Here is a 13,592-nt window from a genome sequence, read left to right as displayed (position 1 = left end):
GGTCGGTCCAGCTTGGGACGAGGGGTCAGTCCGGCTTGGGACGAGGGGTTGGTCCGGCTTGGGACGAGGGGTCGGTCTGGCAGCAGACGAGGGGTCAGTCTCACAGGGGTTGCGCGGTTTGGCTGACGGGGTCGCCCGGCAAAGCCGGCGATGAAGGGGTCACCCGGAGAAGCAGGCGATGAACTGGGAACAAGGGAGGCCAGGCCCTTGTCGGGGGCTCTCAGGACTGGAGGGCGCACGGCAGAAGAACTACCACGGAGACGAGGTAAACACGCAGGTCCAATTTTATTGAGGAAGTGGCTACAGTTTTATAGGGGCTGGGGAAGGCTGATTGGTCGAAGCTTATGCCATGTTCTGATTGGTTGCCGCAAGCAGTTACTGGGGAGAAAGGTCAGTGGGAGGTACTGGAAGGGGGAGGGGTGGTGGCTAGGGATTGGCTGTTGCTGTTGCTGGGGGAAGGGGCAGGGTTTAGGGATTGGTGGCTGCTGTTGCTGGGGTGGAGGGCAGACTTGAGTTTCCCGCCCACGCCTGGCTGTTGCTGCTGTCGGGGGAAGGGAAAAGGGCGGGCTGGATTTTTCCGCCCACGCCTGGCTGTTGCTGCTGTCGGGGGAGGGGAAAAGGGCAGACTGGAATTTTCCGCCCTGCGCCTGCACAGGGAGAAGGAAAAAGAAGGGTGCCGCCCCACAGGCATCGTGTGGCGCCATCCGGGAGGAGGGGCGGCCACAGAAGCATGGCTGCCGAGAAGGGAACACCCGAGGGCACTCTGCGCCCATGCCGAGCTCCCTTCAGGGGTGACGGTGAGTCCGACCAGCCACCCTATTATGGGGGCAGTGGCTTGGAATTAGGCCTACCGCGGCCGCTCCCCCGCCAGGCCAGCAAACCACACTTCAGCCCGAGGGGTGGCCGCATAAATCACCCCCAACCTCGCAGTGGCATTCTGCCTCTGCAACTGCCCCCCCTCCCCCACCAACTTGCAAATTTCACCTAGCAACGCATTAGCCAAGGAGCAAGATTATGCTGATCCCACCTGACATCCTATATGAACCTATGAAAACTGAAAAACGGGGCTTGGGATTTGGAGACTGACTCTCCTCTGGGTCTGCACATAGTAAATCTGTTCCTCCACTTCTCCTGAGAAGCTGGGTCTGGGTTTTTCTGTGGTTCAGAACTCCTGGCTTTGCTGCAACATCATAAATGTTTACAAATGCATCGACTAGCTCTGGAAAAACCTACAAGAAACTAAACTACTGACGGTTTTTCTCCAGGCGAAGGCTTGTGAGGCTGGGGAGCAGGGTGGGAAGGAGAACTTCCTTGATTCCATATACCCTTTTGTACCTTGTGAATTTTGCATGTATTGCTTAAAAGCACGAATAAATAAATTTTGAATTTTAAAAGAGCCAGGCTTCGGAAATAAGTTATGAACTTGAAGATTGCAAGTTGAGACTAGAGGATGATGAGGTCAAAGAAAGGCAAACGGAAAAGTGGAGGTCTGGGAAATAGGAATTTGTCAGTGTTTCTCTCGCCCTTTCCAGGGGAACACAGCCCCACTTCTAGCACTGTCTGCCTTTGGCTCTATCTGTAGAAAGGAGAAAGGGAATCACCAGTTTCCACTCCATGATAAACAAACAGCCCCTTAAAAACCAGTAACAATATTACTGTTAACTATCATCTATAAGTTACATTAGTTGTATTTTAAGGTAATGCTTCCATCATTTGTTAAGCTGCCTTTTGTCTATTTTATTTTTTGAAGTTGAAATAAAGTTTACTAATTTTGAGAAAAAAAACTATCATTAAAATATTCTCTCGGGGGTTGAGTTTTAAAAAGAAAAAAACACAAAACACCAACATTCCATTGCTCCCAAACACCCTGTTTGGAAATTGCGTCCCTAAGTGGCTTACAACATACAATGAGCCTCCTCCTGTGGACTTCTTGTAAGAAAAAAATTTTCGTTTGGAAGAAAACAAGGCTCATCTGATTGTGGAGAAGAAAAGAATTTATTTTCAACCTTGCAAGAAGGGGCGCACAACCAGGAAACATGGCTGGTGCCTGGAACAAAGAAAAAGGACACAATTTATACCCCTAAGCCTAGCACGCAAGCCCTTCCTCTGTTTCTCCATAGATTGGATACTACAGAGGTTACAGCCTATCCCAAGAAATCTAACTTTCCCGTGCAAAAGTTTTTGATTAACCACTTCCCCCATCACATTCTAACCATTTTAGTTTTTCACCTACTCTTTTTGCCAAATAAAGAATGGAATTAAGTGCTGAATTGGTATTGACTTAGCTCTTTCTTGTGCATCTTTGTTTTACTAGCTATAGGACTGGCTGAAGCTGGTTTCCTTTGTTCCTGCTTAACACAGGAGTGGGAGACTGAGGCAGTACGCTGCCAGGTTACATTAATTAATATTTTCTTCCTTTATGTGAAAATGAAACTAATCTCCATTTCTTACAATTGCCGCTCTTTCTTTTAAACTCTTTTTAGTTTTCACATTTCCATTCTTCAAATTTTCTAAGTGCTATCTCACACTCATCATCATAAGGATCTTCTTCTTTAAGGGGGCCCAGATTGTTTTGCCTACTCTGTATGGGCATTTGTTTGGTTAGGGCACTTTCAATGAGTCTTTGAACTAGCCCTCAGGCACATGGAATGATCCAGCATCTGTCTGTGGTAAGCACCCCAGCTGAGATAATGAGGGAAGTTAAGATGGACAGTGCAACCCCTTTCCATTTTCCAAACCAATTTTCAAGCCATCCTGTGAGTGAATTACTAATGCCAGAATTCTCTGCTAACTCCTCAGATAGGGCTGCTAGGCCTTGTAAAGCTTTAGTGATAGTTCCATCAGGGGCAGTGTTTTTGGGGGTGAATGCACAGCAGCTACTCTAATCATAACACAGACTCCCCCTTTCTCAGCTAGCATCCTATCTAAGGCCATTCTATTTTCCCATGCCATTCTGCTAGTAGCATCTAATTGTCCTGCAATTCCTTTAACTGCATTCTTGGTGTAATTAATAAATCTCTGTTGGTTATAATATATATATATATAATATATATAATTATATAATAGATATAATTAATCCAGTCTACATTTTTATTAATGGTGACCTACCAGAACAAGAATGACTCAAACCCAGCTGCTACCTGATTTCTAGCCTTAAACTCATCTGCAACTCCTCAGGGAACTCCTATATTGTCTAAATAGATCCACTCATCAAAAGAACCAAGTAGACTTCTCTCTCCTGCCCTGGGATGATATTCTTGCTTCTTTTTCAAATGCCAGGGTGAATGGGATAGCCAATTGGAGCAGAGCACAGGTTCCACCCCACCTCTCAGGCAGTATTGGCTGGAGAACACCCTTTCCACAGCACCACCACGGGTCTGCTTGAGGTCTGACCAAACTGGAGAAATTGTCAATACCATCACTGCTCACATTCCACACTTGGGTACACGAGGCCATGGTTCCAAGGTCCTGGAATCCTTTCCCCCGTCTAGAGAGACAAGCAGAGTGATTCCCTGGGGCCATATGGGAGGCAGGTATGGCCTTGATGTTTCTGTTTTTGACCAGTGGGAAGAGAGGACAATGCACAACAATTTTCACCAGGAGTAGCATTTTGAAAGAGGAGTATCATGCACTTAAGCTCCTTTTCATGCTTTTCCATACCTAGCAGAAAGGGTACAATATGAGCTGTGGGCTGGCCTGTTGCACAAGTGTTAACAGTTGCTTTTGTTTAGACTCTGGACTATATTTGATTCATTCTACCCAGGCATTTGTTTCCCCATATCCTGTCTCTATTTCTGTGGTTTGTTTTAAATCTTCTGCTTTAAGCATCCTGACTGCTTTGAGATCATTTGGAATTGGGGAACTGGCTTTTAGTTGTTGTTGTTGTTTTCTGTGCTATTTCTGAAGGGTTAGCTGGAAAGGGAGTTGTTGATTTCATATTTACAGGGGGAGGAAGGGCTCAGATTCAGAACCTTCCTAGAGAATCTTTACCTGTAACATCTGATCCCATTCCATATACTCTATTGACTACTTGGTCCCTGGTGCTGCTTTGAGTTTTTAATTTGTCTGCCTTTTTAATAGACTTTTGCAATATGGTGGTTATTATTTTTATAAAAGGTTATCTTACCCTTTTGGTGAGACCCATATTCACGGTCAATCCCTTATACTGGGTAGTTTACATATATCATCCCAGGTGGGGCAAGGAGGGGCTTGACTGTAATTATCCCCCACCGGCTCTGGGCATGGGTATTTATTTTACCCACTTAGCCATTGCTGGTGCTTTAAATTCCCACAGTCTATTACTTGGTAGGTGTTAAACTGCATGGTTTGAGACTCCAGACCTTCAGTCACATTTATAACTAATCTGATGGGGCTAGTTGCTTCTAGGCTTTGAAACATCATGGTTTGTAAGATTATTTTCACCTGTAATTTAAGGTCTGAATTCCTCCTTTGGTATTCTGATAGGGCCAGGGCCATTGTTGACTAGGACAATACACAGCTCAACCCTCTCCCCCCTCAAGTATTGTCTTTTCAGTGTGATCTTTAAGGACCTGGGGCTGAAATTATTTTCCAAGACTCAGATGAAGTTGTTGGGTATTTATCATCTGGTTCAGGTACTGGTCCCTTTACTCAAGTGTAATGACTCCACCCTTGTTCTGCCATTTGGACCGCTGTTTCGGTTGTCAGAAAGACTTGCTAAGGTCCTTCCCAGGTCGGCTGGAGTTTAGACTCTTTCCATGACTTGATTAGGACCCAGCTGCCAGGTTGGTGTTGGTGGACTGCAGATTCAAGAGGCGGAATTTGAGCCAGCAAACCCCAATGTCCGAGGGATGGCAAAGTAGAAGACAGGGCCAGTATATAATTTTGAGGAAAGATATTTTTCAGCTCAAAGGGGAGTTTTTCAGGCTTCCCAGGGAAGGGCAGACCAAAGAGCATTTCATAAGGAGAAATTCCCAGTTCCCTCCTAGGGGCAGTTTGGATTCTTAACAGAGCTATAGGTAAACACTTGACCCATGGTAATTTGGCTTCTAAGACCAACTCAGAGAGATGTTTTTTTAAGGTTTGGTTCATTCTTTCCACTTTCCCTGAGGATGGCAGGTGCCAGGATGTATGGAAGTTCCATGTGACACCTAGACCCTGCATAATATTTTGCAACACTCTGGATGTAAAGTGACAACAATTGCTTGAATCTATATTTTCTCCTAACCCATATTGGGGAATTATTTGTTCAAGGATAAGTGTTGAAGTCCCTGATGCTGTAGCTGAAGCAAGAGGGTATGCTTCTACCTACCTTGTTGGGTGATTCACAATAACCAGAACATATTTTAGTCGACCTACAGGGGGCATTTCAGTATAATTAACCTGAATGCTCTGGCATGGTTTGAGGCTGGGGGTCCCTCCCCACTGGCACTTGCTTTCTTAAAACTTTCTTATTAACTTTCTGACAGACCACGCACCATTCACTTATTTGTTTGGCTATAGTATAAAGGCCCACACACTCAAAATGCTGGAGGACCAGGCCACACATGGCCTGTACTCCCCAGTGACTCCCTTGGTGCAAAACTGCTAGTACTTCCCTCATCATTTGCTTATTCAACATCTGCCGGCTGTCTGGGAGGAGCCACTTCCCTTGGCTATCTAAGGTTGCCCCCAGTTGTTCTAGTTCTTTTACTTCCTTTTTTAGAGAATACAGGGATTCCAATTTCTTTGGGGATGGAGGGTATCAGGACCATCAGTTCCAGAGGGGAACAGAGGGAAGCCTCTTTGGCTTTCTCATCAGCCAGTCTATTGCCTTTTGCCTCAAAAGTGTGACATTTCTGATGCCCATTTATATGTACCATGGATATTTCCTTTGGTAAGAGCAGACTGGCTAACGCTTGTTTTACCAGTTCCACATGGACTGATTCCTTCCCTCCACTATTGATCAATCCCCTTTCCTCCCAAAATTTTCCAAAGATGTGGACCAAAGGCATATTTAGAATCTGTGTGGACTGTACCATCTTTTTCCTCTAACAATTTAAGGGCTTGATTTACTGCGTACAGCTCACAAGTTTGAGCTGACCAATCATTGGGCAGTCGGCCAGCTTCTTTCCCCTCACGAGTTAGTCCATCAACAACAGTATAGCCATTGTGCCTTTTTCTTCCAGGACCCTAGAAGACCCACATAAACAATTTTTCCCCTGAATGTAAGGGAAGGTCCCCTAGGGCTGGCCAGACTCGGGTTTGGTGTTCAATTAAGTCTAAACAATCATGTTCAGGAGTTTCTACCCGGTTGGGACCTTTCTGAAGGAAAGAAGCTGGGTTCAGATGAAGATCAATTGTCAGTATTAAATCCTCTTTTTCCATTAGAATCACCTCATGTTTCAGAATTCGGGAATCCACTAACCACTTTCCTGCTTTTTGAGACAAAATAGTCCTGACCTGATGAGGGGTGCTAACTGACCCTCCAAAGGTCAGTTTCCTGCTTTCTTCTACTAAAGAGCAGTTGCTGCCACAGCCTGAACACAGCCTGGCCATCCCCTGGAGACAGGGTCCAGGGTTCTGGGAAGGAAGGCCACAAGCTTCCTTTGGCCTCCTCAGATCTGAGTTTGGACTCCCAAGGCTGTCCCCTCATCTGCTGTCACAAACAGATGGAAAGGCTTCTCGAGGGAGGGGAGGGCTAGAACGGGGGCTTGCACCAATGCCTGCCTGAACCCCTCTAAGGCCTTTACTTCCTCCTCCTTCCACTCTAACTTGTCAGGCTCCTCCTCCAACAGTTTTTGGTATAACCCTTTGGTTTGGGATACAAAAGAATCTATCCATAATCTACAATATCCCACCAATCCCAAAAATCTTCTTAGTTCTCTTTTTGTCCAGGGAAGAGGTAATTCAGTGATGGCCTGAATTCTTTCTGGAGTTATCTTCCTCCTTCCCTCACTAATGAGATGACCCAGGTATTTGACTTCCTTTTCTACAAATTGAAGCTTACACTTTGACACTCTTAGCCCTTGATCCTCCAGGAAATTCAATAAGCTCTTTGTAGTTCGGACCACTCTCTGCCTTTCTTCACCTGATAATAGCATATCATCTACACATTGTAAAAGGGAAATTTCAGATGGGACTGCAAATTTCTCTAATACTTTTTCCAGTTCCTGTTCTAAGAGGTTGGGGAATTTTGTGAAGCCTTGGGGTAAAGCTGTTAACCTGGTTTGCTGTTTTCTTCCTGTAGAGGGATTCTCTCACTTAAAGGCAAATAAGTCCCTACTCTCTGGATCAAGGGGACAGGCCCAAAAGGCATCCTTTAGATCTACTACACTAAACCATTTATGATGGCAGGGGATCTTACTAAGGAGAGGGTATGGGTTTGGGACTACTGGGTGTCGACCCTGAATGATTTGATTGATGGCCCTTAGATCCTGTACCAGCCTCCAACTACCGTTTGATTTCTGAATGGGCAAGATGGGAGAATTGAAGGGGACATGCAGGGCTCCAAGTGTCCATTCCAAAGGGGGCCTTCGATGATGGGTTGCAGTCCCTGCCTCCCCTTAAGGGGAATGGGATATTGTCTTTGACAAGTAATTTCCCCTTTCTTTTTAAATTTGATTTTAATAGGTGGTACTTGCAAACTCCCTCTATTCCCTTCTTTCACCTCTGATATCTTTTTCATCTTCCTCAGTGAGCATGGCTAAGCCTACTTCTATCTGCCCATCCCTTACTTCCAAATCCAGACCCATGAATACTATTAAGTCCCTTCCCAACAAATTACTCCTGGCTTCTGGGTTGTACAGCAAAGGGCTTACAATTTGACTCTCCTCCCAACAAATATTAGTGGAAGAAAGAATGGGACCTCAAATCCTTCTCCTTTTCCCCTGAGACTGTAAGGGAACTGCCAGAGAGTTTGGTTCCTTTGGGAAGATAAGTTACAGAGGATGGGGCTGCGCCAGTGTTTACTGAAAATGTAATTCCCCCCCCTCCCATATGGGCCCTCCCTTAGATTTATTAAAGCCTCCTGGTGGGCTTTAGAAGTGAGGTACCTCAGACCCCCCCAATCCTCAAAATTCATGAGGGGGATTACCTGACTCTCTTTCCTTAAGAGAAATTAAAGGTCATTTCCTTTTTGAAATGACCAGGCCTCCCACAGTGATAGCACCAGCAGAGCCTTGCCTTCTCCTTGCCCGCTGATCTAAATAAGCGCATTTTGCATCTTTATCTCACCCCTGCCTGTCCCTCCCTGACTGGTCTCCAGTCTTTTTTACCCATCTGGTTAACTGTGTTTATCATAACCTTTGCTTTCTGTTTCTGCTCTTCCTCCTCTCCCTTTACAAACACTTTTTGGAACTCTGTCAGTAACTGTCCCAATGGCTTATTCATCCATCTTTCTATTTTCTGAATTTTTTTTTTCCTGAGTATCAGGCCAAGACCCCTTTACATAGCTGACTTTTAACATTCCCTGAGCCACAGGATCATCAGGGTCCATCCCTGAATCTTTCCTCACTTGGTCCCTCAATCGTTGCAGGTAAGCAGAGGGAGTCTCATCCTCCTCCTGGGCTGCTTCAAAGGCCTTACTCAAGTTTTGAGATTTGGCCCCCTGTATAATGAGGTCTCTAAGATCTTGCATCTGTGCTCTGTCCCCCAGGTCATTATTATCCCAATTAGGGTCTGTGTTTGGGAACTTCTGTTCTGCTGCCATCACCCCCTGTCCGGGTGGATGCTGCCTTTCCCACTCCTTCACAGCTGCCCTCCGCACCATTCCTCTTTCTTCTCCAGTAAAGAGGATATTCAGTATGGACGTAAGTTCAGGCCAGGTGTATAAACTAGGACCTAGGAATTGCTCTACTTGCTCAGCCAGCCCCACTGGATCTTCCATTAGAGATTTCATCTCCTTTTTGAAGTTCCTTACTTCAGTACTTGTCAGTGGGGCATTTACATGGCCAACTTCCCCTGGCCCCATTGCTACTTCTCTCAGTGGATACAAAGGCTCAATGGAGTTTTGCTCTTTCACTCTCTTCTCCTCAGATGCTCTGGGGAATGGAAAATTTTGTATATCTTTCTTACACTGTTTTAATTCTTTCCTCAGCTGTTGGTGGATTGTATCTGGTGATGCTGTTGGCCCTGCTTGATTCTCTGGTTCCCCAGGGTTTACAGTGGGTTCTATTGGGCCCTCCAAGTCTAATGGCCCTTCTCCTGGGAGGGGAGGGAGAACGTAAGGAGGAGGGGGATTAGACAGGGGTCCCAGGGTTTAGTTTCTACAGCTTTTGTCTCTGCAGCCTTAGTTTCTGCAAGCTTAGTCTCGGGGTCTAGATTTCCAGCTTTCATAGGATAGAGAGTGGCTCCCTTTCCCTCTAACCAGCACATAGCATAGTCAGACTCTTCTTTGGAAAAGAGTGTTGTTGTTTTTTTTTTTTCCCATTAACATACAGTACAAGGTCAGCACAAAGCCAGTCCTCATTTGCCCCATATTTTGGCCGGAATACGTCAAGTGGTAAAATACTTTGCTTGGTCCAGATACAACAGCAGTATTTAATCTTTTTTGTGTGTGTGGCTTTTCCGCTGGTCTGATAACTATATATCGGACCAATGCCTTAATATCCTCCCTAGTGGGCTATCTGGAGGAATATTCCTGGGGAATCCTACAGATACCCCCTTTCCCTTTTTCCCTGTCAACTGGCTGCCTCTATTTCCCATTCTGAATCTTGTCTGAGTCTCTTTCTCTTGAATCCTTCACTTTGTTCATCCCCAACCCTTTCCCTCACAGGAGAAAGAAAACACGAATTGGGACCCCACACTCACTTCACGCCATATGTCACATGTCTCATGCACACACAATCAACCTCAGACTCATCAGAATTCCCGACCACCAAGGTAATACTTAGTAGCCTTTGTTCCTACCTTGGTCCATGCATGGAGTCACCTGGTCAATGAGAGGCAGGTTTTCCCTTCCTTTTTTCTCGTCCACAGTCAGCAGATCTAAGCATCTGTTCTCAGGTCTCTTGGCTACCAGAGGTAAGGCCCCCGCCGGTGGAGTCCAGGACCCCTTAAACAATGGGGCGCACCTCCCCGTCGCCCATCTCAGGGGTCCTCTCTCTGAAGCTTCAGAATCCTGGACGAGCCCCCAAAGTTGTAAGAAAGAAATTTTCGTTTGGAAGAAAATAAGGCTCATTCAACTGTGGAGAAGAAAAGAATTTATTTTCAACCTTGCAAGAAGGGGCGCACAACCAGGAAACATGGCCGGCGCCCCAAACAAAGAAAAACGACACAATTTATACCCCTAAGCCTAGCACGCAAGCCCTTCCTCTGTTTCTCCATAGATTGGATACTACAGAGGTTACAGCCTATCCCAAGAAATCTAACTTTCCTGTGCAAAAGTTTTTGATTAACCACTTCCCCCATCACATTCCACCCATTTTAGTTTTTCACCTTTTGCCAAATAAGGAATGTAAGTTAGTGCTGAATTGGTATTGACTTAGCTCTTTCTTGTGCATTTTTGTTTTACTGGCTATAGGACTGGCTAAAGCTGGTTTCCTTTGTTCCTGCTTAACCCGGGAGTGGGAGACTGAGGCAATAGGCTGCCGGGGTACATTAATTTTTTTTTTTTTTTTTTCTTTATGTGAAAACTAAACTAATCTCTGTTTCTTACATTCTGACTGTGTTCCCAGGGCCGCTTCACAGCATGGCTTGAAACAACAGACATTTACTGTCTGGCAGTTCTGAAAGCCTGAAATTCAGGTGTGGGCAGTGCCTGTGCGTGCCTCTCTCCTGGCTGCGGTGGCCGCGAGATCCCTGGGCCGTGACCTCTCAGCTGCCGTCTTCTGTCTTCATCATATTTCCTCTTCTAAGGACACCAGTCACACTGAATTCCGGGGCCCGCCCTACTCAAGGAAACCTCATCCGCCACAACCCTATTTGGATCGGCACCCTCTGAGGTCCTGGCGTGAGGACTTCAGCACCGCTGCGGTGGGACACAGTTCAAGCCTGCGCCTGCCCTCCCGCACCTCCCTGGGGGTATGCTGCCCAGCATCCTGGTTTCAGGCCTTGGGACTGACGGTAGTCTTCTCGTGCACGCTTTTGAGCCTGCAGGCTGCACACCTGTCTGGGAACTGTAAAAAGCTGATCGCTGAACTCCCTCTCTGAAGCACGTGTTCCGCTCCCTGGCCTCTGGGTCAGTTCTTATTTCTTGGGGTGGAAACCAGATCCTGTTTTCCCCCGGTGTCGGTGAGTCCAGTGTGGTGGCTTCCTTAGTACAATTCTAGAAGCTTCCGTCACATGCCCACAAAGGTGCTGGAGCTTCACGCTTCCTGGAGTGGCCGAGGAAAGGAGTGCCCAGGCCCAGCTGCCCTCTCCAACCAGCCTCTGCCTTTGATGGCTCCTCTTGCCGTTTTAAACAGAGCTAGGCTTACTCTGTGCCAGGGAGTGCTGGGCACCTTGGGCCTTCCGTCCTGGAATCCTCCCAATGACCCCTCAGGCTGAGTACCACGGTCACAGTCCTCACCCTGCCCTGCAGAGCAGGAAACCGAGGCAGGGGCAAGACATCTGACCTGCACAGACCGGCCGTGCAGGTCTTTGCCTGGGCCACAAAGGACGTCATTAGTTTCTGGCATGATTCGCCAGAGATAAGTCTGTGCCTGCATAATCAAGTACGAGGCATTCTTTTTCGTGGGCTTTCTTTCTCTTTTATTGTACAAATGGTACGCTCCTTCCGCTGACGCACACACTCCCTCGCCGAGCCCCAGCCTGCGTCCAGGCTCCGGGCAGCACCAGCCCCCGCGCCCGGGCTCCGCCGGCCTCCCCCGGCGCTCGTCGGGGCGCGCGAGGCAAGGCTGCTCGCCGGGCGCGGGGACGCGCGGTGCAGGCGGGGAGCGGAGGCGGCCCGGCCACAGCAGCCTCGGGGCGAGCTGGGCCGCAGACGAAGCCGTCCCGGGGTTCCCCTGCCTGCCCCTGCTCCGGCTGGAGCCTCGGGGGGGGGGGGGGGGGGCGTGTCTGCTTTCCCCGCGGCGCCCCTGAGGGCCCGGGGGCCGGGCAGCGGCGGGGCGCCCTCCGGTGGGCCCAGCTCCCCAGGGCCGCCGCGCGGGGAGGCAGAGGGGCGGCCCGGCGCGCCCCGGGGCTCAGCGGCCTCCCGGGCCACACGCGGGCCCGCCGCGTCCAGGGCCGCCGCCCGCGCGCACCCCGCGGCCAGGCGCGCCCGGCCCGCCCCCGCTTCCCCGCCGGGCTGCGCCCCCCGCCCGCAGGGCCCTGGGCCGAGCCGGCCTGAGTAACCCAGCCCTTCGACCCCGCGGCGCCCTCCGGGGCCCCCAGCACGGGCCCTCCAAGGACCCGGGGAGGAAGGCGGGCCCCCAGGACGTACCCCCGGGGCGTCCTCCGCGGCCCGGGCCTCGGACTTGGCCCGCTGCTGCCTCGGGTCACACGAAGCCGCGTGGGAAGAACGACTCGCTGCGAGCAGCTGCGCGGCGGGCTCCCCCGGCTCCACCCGGCCTCGGCCAGGCCCCAGCGGAGGACCCCGGCTGAGACGGTCCCTTCTGTTGTACAGACGGGGCGAATCGTCACACCCGCCTTGCTTCCTGACGCTCTGACTCAGTATCGTGCCGGGAAGGCGCAGCGCGGTCTGCAGGTGCTGCTGGTGACAAGGGCCAAGCCACAGCAGCTCCAGAAGGAGGCGGAGGGCTCAAGACTCGCCGGCTTCCAACTTGCCAGCTTTTTAAAATGAAATCCTGGTTTTTTCTGAAACATCGTATTTTTACTGGGAAAAGATAATGACACCATCCCCACAAAAGTTCAGCAAGACACTGACTCACCCACATATTCCACCAAAAGTAACGTAACTGTAAAAAAAAAAATTCATAGCATACCTTCCACCTGCATGTCTATTTTTCAGAGTTATAATCATACCCAGTTTTTAAAGATAAAATTTTATGGAAGTATATCATTTGTACGTGAACATACATAAATGACAAATGTATAGTAACATTTGTGAGTTTACAAAACAAACATGCATATCATCAGACAGGGGTCCCATACAGCTTCCCCCCATCAACACCTTGCACTGCTGTGAAACATTTGTTATAAACTATGAAAGAGCTTTGCCCAAATATTACTACTAACCGTAGCCCATATATTGGGTGTATTTTCCCCCAACCCATCCAATTATTAACACCCTATATTAGTATTACATATGTGTTATCATTCAGGAGAATACATTCACACATTCGTCCTGTTAACCACAGTCCATCCTCCACCCCTGGATTTCCTGCGTTACACACCCTGTGCTTTGTGCAGTCCATTCAAAGGGTATGCTCAGAGGCTCTCATTTTCATCTCAGAGCTGGGCTGTCATCGTCTCCACCAATTTTAGAACGTTTTCATTACTCGAAAGGAAAATTCCCATACCCTCTTATACCCAGCTGTTGTTGTCCCTTATTGGAATGATATCTTCTTGCCATTGCTGTAAAATACTACAATATTATGTTTAACTATCATTTATAAGTTATATTAGTTGTAATTTCCCCATGCAGCTCCATATTTAGCATTTTGTAAAAGAAGAGCATTCTTGTATTTGTACTATTCACCACAATCTTCATCCATCACCAAAATCACTCTGTTACACATGCCCTAGATTATTCT

At 48.2% G+C, this 13,592-nt stretch overlaps 1 long non-coding RNA gene across 1 annotated transcript; it reads right to left on the bottom strand.

Annotated features, from left to right (window-relative positions):
* Positions 1–981: 981 nt before the first annotated feature.
* On the bottom strand, positions 982–12,499 carry LOC131273479 (uncharacterized). The gene is made up of 3 exons (XR_009180749.2): positions 12,320–12,499; positions 9,868–10,142; positions 982–2,047 (listed from the first exon to the last, which is right to left on the bottom strand). It is a non-coding gene; the product is annotated as an uncharacterized lncRNA (long non-coding RNA).
* Positions 12,500–13,592: the final 1,093 nt, after the last annotated feature.

Source organism: Dasypus novemcinctus, chromosome 15, assembly GCF_030445035.2.
Source record: "Dasypus novemcinctus isolate mDasNov1 chromosome 15, mDasNov1.1.hap2, whole genome shotgun sequence".
NCBI classification, from domain to species: domain Eukaryota; kingdom Metazoa; phylum Chordata; class Mammalia; order Cingulata; family Dasypodidae; genus Dasypus; species Dasypus novemcinctus.
Note: the sequence above shows the minus strand (reverse complement) of the source record. Positions and strands in the feature narration are given on the sequence as shown.